This window comes from Pelmatolapia mariae, linkage group LG7 (genome assembly GCF_036321145.2).
Source record: "Pelmatolapia mariae isolate MD_Pm_ZW linkage group LG7, Pm_UMD_F_2, whole genome shotgun sequence".
NCBI lineage: Eukaryota > Metazoa > Chordata > Actinopteri > Cichliformes > Cichlidae > Pelmatolapia > Pelmatolapia mariae.
Window position 1 is genome coordinate 12,638,102 of NC_086233.1, and position 12,738 is coordinate 12,650,839.

The 12,738-nt window shown below is 37.3% G+C and overlaps 1 protein-coding gene across 2 annotated transcripts in view; it reads right to left on the minus strand.

The window, feature by feature from the left end:
* tln1 (talin 1) overlaps positions 1–12,738 on the minus strand; it is a 56,996-nt gene that overhangs the window by 42,062 nt on the left and 2,196 nt on the right. The window contains exon 2 of one of the 2 annotated variants that reach the window (XM_063477913.1): positions 672–731. The gene's annotated coding sequence lies outside the window, so the exon portion shown is untranslated. Of the gene's footprint in view, positions 1–671; positions 736–12,738 lie in introns of both variants that reach the window. The other variant, XM_063477912.1, reaches the window with a different exon arrangement.

The following is a 12,738-nucleotide window of genomic DNA, read 5'->3' on the forward strand; positions in this document are numbered from 1 at the left end:
GTTTCATCAGATTCGAGGTGTTACCTCCTTTGCACAGTATCACCTTGAAGCACTTGTTGCAGGCTGCTGAGTTTGCATCTTTTGCTGTGAAGTACAGTCAGACCTTTGACCGCTTTGCCTTGGGCATTTTTAATCTGTAGCTCTGCTCTAAAAGAACGTACGTACCTGGGCAAGCCTACTATCCTTGGAAAGGTAAGATGATTGACTAGAATCCAAAGTGTATGACATCTCAGGAAAAAAAAACACCGAAATAAAGCACCGAAATGTGCGCTGCTTTTTGGTCTGGTTACTACCGTTTATATCAGAACCGGTGCCACAATGGCACCGGATATCGGTACCCATCCCTACTGTCTACTTGCTCTATCAAATGACAATCAAACTTCTTTCTGACTAAAATTCAGTGTGACAACAGGCTGAGTGAGATGAGCCACTGTCTGGAGCATTCATATATCGTTGTCATATATCAGTGAGTACTTCTCACTATATGTTAAAAGATTGTAAGTTTTGTTGGAGAAAATGTTTCCATACTATACTTCAGAAAAAGATGCTATAAGAAGATGGATGTATGGTTTTAAAAAGGCTAACTTGTAAATATGCTTCTCATTGTTAGGGCTCCTGATTATGATTTTACTATTTGACATGATCATGAAGAAGATGAATAAAATACTTACCTGACTTGAACCAATTTTTTGTAACAGCCACTCAGATGATCAGCTCTGTGTTTCTTCTACCTAGCTGAGGAAAATCAAATATAAACAGATATACAATATTTTTTTTATTGATCCAACATTTTCAATGACATAATGATATGCTTTTACATTATAACGATCTTACAAAACACAGTTCCACAGCATTTTGTACTCTTGCAATTCCACATCATAATAATGTTGTCCTATTTGAAATATAAAGCTGCAGATAAACTCACTTTTTGACACAACATATGACATGTAATTTAAATGTTCTATTCCAAAAGCTAACTGTGAATACGGTACACAAGCTTTAGACAGTGCTCAGTCCCTGTTCGCACACATACATGTTCCAATAAATCCCACAAATGGAATCTAGTAGAGTTCAAGAATTTTATCTGACAATAAAACAGAAACTGCTACTCAACTGAAAGAATACACAAAGCGAATTGGAATGTGTTTGTATATTAGAGATTGATTTCTTTGTTTTTTTTTTGATAACACTGCAGACACTTTTTTTAAAAAAATGTTATAAAATAAAACATTAGTTTAATCCATTTTAGTGAAATTAATGTCAGAATTAAGCGTGTAACTAGTGAGAAGGTCCACATAACTGGTGTGTTTCTGTTTGGTGAAGTGTGGCAAGGTGTGGCGTGCTTTGCAAAATAAGACAGGACAAGACAAGGCAAGAAAAATAAGAGTTGGGACATCCTCCATTACGTCAGGTAAAAATTGTTAAATACAGCTAACAAAACAAATACCTTAAATAATTAGAATGTTGTTTAGTCTAAGAGAATAGAATATTACAAGACCTAATAAATATCATAATGAAGTATAAACTAATCTGAAATTAATATAAATACAGTAGAACAAGCATAAATGTAAACAATATATAGAAAAAAATTTTGAAATATAATCATATGAAAATCAACAAGCAAAAACAGAATTTAAATCTTAAATATAATCAGCAGTACTAAATGCACTGAAACAGACTAGCAAATATCAGAGTACATCAAAGTGGCTCAGCAGAACAGCGTAAGTTGTAGTGGACACTGCAATAAATTGGTGTGGTATTTATGCGAGCGTGAGTGCAGGGTTAAAGTAAACTTAACATGAGAGAACAGATTACTCTTTGCTAGAGAGATGTGTTGCATTGCAGACAGTTATTGCATGATATGAATAATTTCTTCTGATGTAAAAGATTTTTATATGTTATTAATAGCTATTTTAGGTGTGTGTGTGTGTGTGTGTGCGTGTGTGTGTGTGTGTGTGTGTGTGCGTGTGCGTGCATGCATTGGAGGAGGAGTGCGGCTGTCGGTCAAGTGAGTGGGTTCATCTCTAGAAATGAACCCACTCCTCTTCCTCTGCTGTGGAATGACAGCATTCTTTCAAGTTCCTAATCAGCTGTCTACATGTCATTTCCTGTTTTTAAAAGACATTCAATGCCATATATGGGCATCTCTGACATCCACACATGCCCAGCAGTGACTTAGCTGGAAGCCTGCAGTGAGTATTGGGTCAGTTTGTTGACAAAGCTTACTAATCTAAAGCTCATCCTAGTCCTTCAAGTTTCAAAGTTACAATGTTCACGTTTAGTCAGTGTTAGTCCTCAATATTATTCAATGTAGAAACTTTAAAGCTCTAAATGCCCAAAGACCATTACCGAGCAAAAGCTACTTCAACATTCAAATCTTCCTGTTTATTTAACACCAGCTCGAAATCTGAAAGATAATCTTGTTTAAAAACATTGCAAGTCTACAGACTTCAGAAATTGTACTGTAAATGCTTCCCACTCCACCCTGACTAAAAGAGGAAGTGCGAGGTCACAACAGTAATTACTGCAGTTGCTAAAAATGAGAAATAGTACAGTAAAGGTCTTAGTGTACTCTAAAAACACTGTAAAACAATATCACAAATGAAAACACAATTCTTTAAAGGTACAGATATAAAAAATGTCTAGCTGTTGCAAAAGGGATTCCAAGTTTGGGCTTTTAAAGTATAAAATTAGTTATGCCTTTGAAGGTACTTTCTCCTTATAGTGCTTAAAATATATCTTTGGAATAACTCAGAATGAATGCCTCTTTCCAGAAAACATGACTTGGTTCTTACAAGAAAAAAAAATGTGTGGCTAACTTGACTTCCTGTTAGTCAAAGCCAGACTTCCTCTGCAAAGTGACAGCGGGCAGCTGTCATCCTAAAGCCAAGTATCCAAGCTATCAATGGAATTCAGATACTCTATACCTCAATCTTTATCTAGGGTACTACAGGCCTGATCCAATTTTTTTAATGTGTCTGTAAAACTGTCCACTAACAACGAGAGGATTATTTCAAAAACTTATCTTTTCAGGCCAGAATGAAACATTTCACTTAACTAGTCTTCAGGGCTGATAAGTACGTTGTGTACATCCTCACTATAGTTCTGGCTACAGTCATTTCTGCCAGTATCAGCCATTTCCAAAAATGTCTAGCTTACTCTTTTTTTAAACTGTTTTGTGTGCAAGTTTGAAAAAAAAAAAGAAAATGTACTAATTTAGTTGCAATGAAACACATCACAGATATGAAGAAAATATTATGTTGTAGATGTGATTTTTGTTTGGCATATCCCGATGTAGTTGTCAACACATTCGCTTGACAACCCAAAGGTAACTAGCTCAATTCCAGCCAGTGACACAAATTCCCTTTGAGGTTGTGTCAGCAAGGTCATCCAGGGGAAATCTCTGCCAAATAAGACATGTGGAACTACCTATTGTCATGACCCCTTATGGAAAGGGAGCAGCTAAAACAAGACTTACAGAATTTAAAGAAAGTTATCCAAATCCATCCATTCATTCTCGTATGCTTATCCTTATCAGGATCATGGGGGGACTGGAAGCTACCCATGAAACCTTAGGGAAAGAGGCAGGGATACAAACTGGACAGGTCGCCAGTCTGATGCAGAGAGACAGACAACCATTTACACTCATGGGCAATTTAAAATCACCAATTAACCTAACCCCACAAACTGCGTTGCGTTAGACTGTGGGAGGAAGTCGGAGTCCCAGAGAGAACAAAACCTACATAAGTGTCTTTTAAAAATTGCCTTTTAAAAGACATTGTTTTAACCATTTTCTAACCATTTTTTACCCACTTACAGGAACTGAAGCCTATCCAAAATTACACTGTGGAAAAGACAAAAATTAAAACCTGGGAGCAATCCAAACCCTCAGGAGCCAACCAGGAGAATTCACCAGGCTGCTCCATCAGTTTTCTTAAGGAGAAGAGTGGAGGAAGCAGTAGAAGAGGGAAAGCACAAAAAGTAGTAAAAGAAGAAGCAGAAGTAACAACATTTTTCTGGAAGATTATTATTAAAAAACTTTGTCATTTATTATTATAGAGGGAGAGAAAGAGGGAAATACATGCAGCAAAGGGCTGCAGGTTGGACTCGAAGCCAGTCCGGCCATTCTCAGCCATGTGTATATGGTCGCCTGTTCATCCCGGTGAGCTAAACCAGCGCCAAAGGAAGATTATTATTTTTAAAAAATATAATGAACTCACTAGCCACGCAGCCATCACATTAGCCATTACAGCAGGCTGCTTCCTTCTGCCAGGCCACAATACTCAGATCATTTTAAACTGTTTTTTTTTTTTCCAACTTAATGTTGAGTTCACTGTAATCAAATTGCCTCAACAGTCTCCAAAAGGATCCAGATAGGAATATTGGGGGGTTACATCCAAATTATTTATTGAGTAATATCTATGATTGTTACATTAAACATCTGGCAACTGCTTACTGATTTACATAATTGTATTTTTGCTGACACCTTTACTTACAGAGGACTATAATACAGAAGAAAATAGAGTTCAATAAAGAAAGATCTGGTGTTTGGTTTTTCTTACTTTTAGACCTGTAGTTTCAGAAAGCTCTCAATTGTTGTATAGTAATACAACAATAATAGTAATACAAGTAAAACATTTTCTCTTTTTCTATGTAAGAACAAGAAAAAAGTGAAATAACAGATTTAATTTGTTTTGGTTGTGTAACCTCAGGACATCTGTGGACATTAAGAAAGAGGTCATCAAGGTGGAGATATATTATTGCTAAAGTAAAACCACTTGTGGTGAAGAATAGTTTACCATGAGTTCACAGTGCTGCAATATAAGTCTTTGCAACCACTGAGTGTAGCTTCGTATACAGATGGCAGAGTTTTAAACTTCCTGTGATCGTGGCCTTCAACAGTCTCTGCTGCCTGCTGTGCTGCTGCAGCACAATGTGGGCAACCAGCTTAAAGTCACTGCAGAACCTTCATCAGGCTCAAAACAAGACAACCTGTTTTAGAGCAGTTACCTGCTCTTATAAGAATCTTAAATTTAATAAAACATGTTTTGAATTTTTGTTTTATAATTCAATAAGTATTTTTTTGTCAATTGGTACCACAGAAAAAGGAAGCAGAAATTGCTTAACTATTATCAACACAAACATCATGAGAAATACTTTTCCAGTTTAAGGTTGCTGCTTATCTCACATTTGATCAGTCACTATTGGCATTGGCACCACTCTGATACTAATAGAAGAGTTCTTGAGTCAAAGAAATGTAGACACAGCTGTAGCTCCAGAGCACATAACACAATAGCAAAGTCATTACAGTGTCCTTATTACAGAGCTGAGGTAACTAGTACACTTGTATCCAGCTGTAATATGATTTGTTTTACTGGTAGTTTTTCACAACAACTTTCACTCTGCTAATGCACGTTTGCTGTACTATTGTAAATTGAAGCTGTGTTTACCCTGATGTGACACTGTGAAAATAACCCAGTGGCATTGTTACAGCCTATCTTAAACATGTAACCACAACGACCGCATTTGAACTTTTGCATCTCATCTCCCAGTCTTACATTTCCTCTCGACTCTAGTCTACACATGCTCATATAAAGTAATTATTCCATTCCCCAACTAGAAAAAATCTCCAATTCTCTTGTTTCTTTAGCATTTCATACATTTTTTTTATCTGACCATTCAGTGCACTAAAAGATTTTGTCAAAACAATACCCTGGAGTAAACAGGAAACCTATAAGGGAATTTATAAAAGGGGAAAAAAAGGAAATGAGGCTAATTATTTCTGTTCTGGTCTGTACTGTACAGATCAGATTTCACTTGTTTGAGGGGAATTTACACGGGTGAAGGAAAGTTAAAATAGCAGCATTTGCCTTTAGTATAAGGCAACACAATTACAACATTATGAGCTATTTGAAAACCAAAAAATGTCAAAATGTCTGGTTTGACAATAACTTCAGTCTATGTTTCGGAGACAATCACACTGTCAGAAAGAGCTTGTTCTGTTGAACACAGAAGATGAATGGTAAAAATACTACACTACTCCCACTATCCAAGTAGCCAATATATATATTTTTTAAATAGATTAGTTTCATTATGTAGGAGTCTCTCTCTCTCTGCCCTACGTGCACTTATGGACTAATTCTTATATAGCGCTTTTCAACTCTCCCAGAGTACTCAAAGCGCTCTATACAACATGCTGCATTCACCTGATCACACCCATTCACACAAGCACTGTCTTCTAAGTTTCTTAGTGCTTCCTAACTACCATTCATACACATTTATACTCCGATGAACGCATCGGAGAGCAATTTAGGGTTACCGGTAGTATCTTGACCAAATTAGAGAAAAAAATTTGAAATTCGTTGTTGAATTTTGAATTGAGTGTTGAACTTGCATTTGATAAATGAAATCTAAAGAGATATCGATGTAAGTGAAGAAATATTCTTTAGGCTTAAAGACCTCCAAAATAAAGCAATCAGAGACAGCAAAAAAGTAAGATTAGTATGGAAAAATTGGTACATTCTTAAAAAGAAATGTACTGAGCAGCTCAGCGACACCAATGGCCTGAAAAACCACAGAACATGGAACACTAAAGTGAGCAACTTCTTAAATTCAAATTTAGATGGTGTACAACAGCGCAGATTACACTTTGAAAGGAAGCATCTACAAGAGCCTGTCCAAAAAAAAAAAAAAACATCTTTGGAAAGATGAAACCAAGATGAACCTTAATGATTACAAGAGAAAAGTATGGAAAAGGGAAGGCATAGTTCATGATTAGAAAAACACCATATCATATATCAGATATGATGGAGACAATGTTATGCAGCAGGTAACTAGTTTTTAGCATTTGATATATGATATATGAATGTGAGATGGCTGACCACAGGCCTCACAATGATTTGACACGAAATGACCCAAAACCGAAAGCAGAAAACCCTCGAAACTAACAGCAACTGAAGGTGGCTGCAGTAAAGGCCTGCTAAAGCATCACAAGGAAGGAAACAGTATTTGGTGATGTTTGACAATGTACTTAAAAGCTTAAAGTCTGCTCTTAATCACATTTTGTGTGATTTAAAATCCACTGAGACAGTGTGCAGAGGCAAAATTTTTAAAAAAAAATGTTTACTGTCCAGGAGCTTACAGACAAAACCGTAAATTATTGGCCTTGGAAACCCAGAAATACTGTCAGGAAACCACTTGAATCCTCAAAATGCAAGATTGATGATGGACCAGTTTGGTTGCTCGACTGGTAAATCAGCAAGTGGTACTAGTAATTTTCTGCAGAGGCAGTAGCAGCAGAAGAAGAGGAAGAAGAAACAGAAAAAAACAGAAGTAGCAACAAAAGCAGAAGCACAAGAAAAAGCATCAGCAATAGCCCGATCCCAATGTAAGGTTCAACACAAATAACTTGTGGGAATGATTTAAAAAATAGCAGCTACATTAAAGCAATGAAGAGGTGCAGGAGAAGATGATCTTAAATGGGAGATTAGCCAAATTTAATACTCTCTAAATTCTTTGTACATGTTGTCAGGTATATTTATTGCCCTTCGTATATAACCATTGTGTAACACAACTATATATTTGCATTTTTGAAGAGTTTCAGAGCCCATCACAGCACAGAAACAGCTTTAGTGAAGGTTACAAATGATCTTCTTATGGCCTCTGACAGTGGACTCACCTCTGTGTTATTGTCCTGCTAGACCTCAGCGCAGCGTTCGATACTGTTGACCAGAATATCCTATTAGAACAATTATAGCATACTGTATGTAATACAGGTACTGCGCTGCAGTGGTTTGTATCATATCTATCTAATAGACTCCAATTTGTGCATGTAAATGGAGAGTTCTCTTCACACACTAAGGTTAATTGTGGAGTTCCACAGGGTTCAGTGCTAGGACCAATTCTGTTTGCATTATACATGCTTTCCTTAGGCAGCATCATCAGAAGACATAGCATACATTTTCACTGCTATGTAGATGGCAAAAAACTATCTATCCATGAAGCCAGATAACACACACCAATTAGTTAAACTGCAGGAATGTCTTCAAGACATAAAGACCTGGATGGCTGCTAATTTTCTGCTTCTTAATTCAGATAAAGCTGAGGTTATTGTACTCGGCCCTGAAAATCTTAGAAATATGGTATCTAACCAGATTCTTACTCTGGATGGCATTACCTTGGCCTCCAGTAACACTGTGAGGAATCTTGGAGTCATTTTTGACCAGGATATGTCCTTCAATGCACATATTAAACAAATATGTAAGACTGCTTTCTTCCATTTGCACAACATCTCTAAAATTAGAAATATCCTGTCTCAGAGTGATGCTGAAAAATTAGTTCATGCACTTATTATTTCTAGGCTGGAACACTATAATTCATTATTATCAGGATGTCCTAAAAACTCTCTGAAAAGCCTTCAGTTAATCCAAAATGCTGCAGCAAGAGTACTGATAGGGACTAGAAAGAGAGAGCATATTTCTCCTATATTGGCTTCCTGTTAAATCCAGAATTGAGTTCAAAATCCTGCTCCTCACATACAAGGTCTTAAATAATCAGGCCCCATCTTATCTTAATGACCTGGTAGTACCATATCACCCCATTAGAGCACTTCACTCTCGCACTGCAGGCGTACTTGTTGACCCTAGAGTATTTAAAAGTAGAATGTGAGGGAGAGCCTTCAGTTTTCAGCCCCCTCTTCTATGGAAACAGCTTCCAGTTTGGATTCGGGAGACAGACACTATCTCTACTTTTAAGATTAGGCTTAAAACTTTCCTTTTTGCTAAATCATATAGTTAGGGCTGGATCAGGTGAGCCTGAATCCTCCCTTAGTTATGCTGCAATGGACATAGGCTGCTGGGGGACTCCCATGATGCATTTTCCTTTTCAGTCTCCTTTCTCACTCACTATGTGTTAATAGACCTCTCTGCATTAAATCGTACTTGTTATTAATCTGTCTCTTCCACAGCATGTCTTTATCCTGTCTTCCTTCTCTTACCCCAACCGATGGCTGCCCCTCCCTGGTTCTGCCGGAGGTTTCTTCCTGTTAAAAGGGAGTTTTTGCTCATAGAGGGTCATTTGATTGTTGGGTTTTTCTCTGTATGTATTATTGCAGGGTCTACCTTACAATATAAAACGTCTTCAGTGTTATATGGCATTATATGAATAAAATTGAATTGAACTTGAATTTTAAAATCACATCAATCATTTTGAGTTGCATAAAGGTCTTGGAGAAACAACATTTTGTTAAAATGTATAGTTGTCATATAGAAGAATGACAATAAAACCCACTTTATACACAAGTTTTATAAATTTGCTGCAGTTCTTAAAGTTTTGCCTAAAGAATTTACCTAAAGTTTATATTACAGCTGCAACGATTAATTAAGTAATTCGAATAAGTCAATTACAAAAAATTCTCGACACAAATTCATGGCCCACGCTGAACAATGCCAGGTGTAAGAATTATGCCTTATGCCTGTTAGCAATTTTAAACATGTAAAAAAGGCTCCTAAAACTATAGAGAACTTTAAAAATGAAATAAAGAATAAGAGAAATATTATAAGTTAATAACAATTCACCAGTTCAACTAATATCTGTCCACTTGTGAATACCAACTGCGCCTTACTTGTAAACCGCATGTGTTTGTTATTTCCCTGTGTACATCATAAATCGTTGTCAATTTTACTTCCTGCATTAGTTTTCCATCCTTGATTATATGCTGATTGATCTCACCAACTGTATATCTGGTTACTTCCTGATTTATTTTGAAATTTCTGTATGTCTTACACCTAACTTAGTTATACTTCCAGCCTTTGCTTTGCTGCCCTACCATGCCTTTTTTCAGTTAGCCACTGGTCTTAGTATATACAGCTCCAGCTTTGCACTAACCACTTGTCATCTGGTAAACTTGCTTAGTCAAGCTTCCCAGCATTCCTCATGATTTTGTTATTTTCCCTTGTGAACTTCTCATTTCCTTTTGGACAGCTCTATGGACTTTGCCTTTTGCCTACACCCTCCCAGACTGGATTTTACTCTGCCCATGTGTATCCTGCATTGGGTTCTCGTCCTGATTTTTACATTACGATCTGGCCAGTATGAACCCAGATGCTACTTTGTTTGCTGGGGAATTTTATGATTTAATCATTTACTCTAATCTGTCTTCATGGTGAATCGAAGAGAGCTCTTAGTTGGTATCTTAAAAAGACTATACAGAGAGTAGTGTCTTTTTAGGCTGGTTATGTGGTCTTGTGCTCCTAGCCATTGAATGCTCTAGCCTTTCCAAGATGATAAGGTAAAACACTGGGTGGCTGAAATGACTGAAGCTTCCCTGCTATAAAGCCCCATGGAAACTCAGCTGCCCAGCACTGCAAGTGGATAGACTGACTCGACTTGTACCTCTCCTGTTTCCACATCTGTCACTGGAAGTCTGTTCAGAAGGCAATCAATGGTTCCCATGCTCTTGTGTCATAGCCAGCTACTCATTCTTGAGTAAGTGAGGTGTCCCAACTGGCTTTCCTGTATTTAGGCAGCTCATTTGATCTCACCTATTCATGATCTGATCTGATCTCCTGGCTAGGGTAAAGTTTCCTTTTTTGCCTTCGGCATCATAATAGGGATTTGTTCTAGAAAGTTATAAGCAAACTAACCCCTCTGAAAGGATTCTCAAAAATGTGGTTTTGGACAGCATCTTGTATGTCCTGTATCAATCAAGAACCCTATCACTGCAATGAAAAGTGATCCCTTCCTAATAATATGCCAAAAACACTTTAGAAACTCCCACCTGAAACTTAATTTTAGGTTACTTTGATAGTACAAAATGCCCAGCATCCACAATGACCAAGACACATCAACATTCATAGAAATAAGCTTCTATGACAGGGGTGTCCAACTCCAAGCCTCAAGAGCCAGTTTCCTGCAGGTTTTAGATATCACCTTGGGTCAACAAACCTGAATCAAATGATTAGTTCATTAACAGGCCTCTGGAGAACTTCAAGACATGTTGAGGAGGCAATTTAGCCATTTAAATCAGCAGTGCTGGATAAAGGACACATGTAAAACCTGCAGGACACCGGCCCTTGAGGCCTGGAGTTGGACAGCCCAGTTCTATGGGAATTGTACTGAGTAGTGTAGACAAAATGGCATAACCCCAATCTACTTCTATCAGGATAATGCTATTTTTAAACAAATATCCAACACTAGTAATGACAGATGTGTCTCACCAGAACAGATGTTTTCAGAACTTAACACAGCTCTTCTCACTATTACGACTAAAGGCATCACATAAACTATTCAGACTGTGTATGCCACTGCAGCGATCCTGAAGACATGTAGAGACATGTGGGTAGATCACACTTGCAGGTTGGACTAATTTTTTTTCCTTGCTTAGTTGACTAAGAAATTAGTCACCAGGAATATCCCTAATTCTGAGAATGAGGATACGCTCACTTTTCTTAATAGCAGCAACCACATACTCACTCATTGCACATTTAAACACACAGGCTGTGTCCAAATTCAGGGGCCACATCCTTCAGAGGACCCAGCCTATGTAGACCAGGTCCTTACACATGAACACACACCACACACACTCCTCTTAATGTTTAAGAAACCAGTCACCAGTCTGATGAAGGGCTAACATTAAAACACTGTAATTTCTAAAAGGGAAACCAATGAATAGTTAATTTTAAAACACATGTGTTTTTTCTTTTTTTGAATATGAATGTGAGGTGGCCAGGTGTTGTGGCTGGAAAACAAGCTCAAACCATCACCCCCCCTCTACCACCCTTAACAGTTGGTATGAGTTGAGATGCTGATAACATGTATTTGGTTTTCTCCAAAAGTGGTGCTGTTCATTGTGGACAGACATCTCAATTTTGGTTTTGTCTGTCAGAATGACATTGTTCCAGAAGTCTTGTGGCTGGATGAGATGCAAACCTAAGCCATGCTGTCATATTCCTTTTTGAAAGAAAAGGTTTTCGTTTGGCAGCCCTTCCAAACAAGCCATACATGTTCAATTTCTTTCTTATTTTAACATACCGAGGCCTGTAGAGACTGAGATGTAGCTCCTGTGTTTTTTGCATTTTCTCAAAACAGTGCACACTCTACCCATGAGTTGAATTTACTAGGACATTGACTCTTAGGAAGATTGGTAGCTGTCTTGAATGTTTTCCACATGGGAATAGTCTTTCTAAAAATGATTTTAAAACCCTTCCCAGAGTGGTGGTGAGCAACAGTTTCTCTAAGATCACTGATGATGTATTAGCATTGTGTTACACACCTATTTTTGCTTAGTTTTTTTCCAAAATAAATAATGACATTGTATGTCATGTGTTCAAGTTTTATTTACATAATTTCAGCACCTGGTAAGCACCTAATGATTTTTTTTATTATGTTCTCATATGTAAAACCTTAGAATTCACCTGGAGCTTGTTCTCCATACATGGATTAATGTTTCTGATGGATCAAATTATTGACAATTTGGCATAATACCAGCCAGTATTACAGTTAGTGTGATGCCATCACAAGATAAGCTCTGTTTCTTTTTATTCTTTATACATGTTTCATTTAATCATAAACAACCCAACAACATTAAGGTTTTGTATGATTTTTAAATTAAGTAAGAGCTGTATTTTCTTCCAGTCTCCTCATTGGTGTGACTGAACTCCCCAGGCATCTCACACAGCCATGGGAATTGGCTCATGTCTAAAACAAATGATTTCTTGTGGACTAGTGGCTGCACATGTT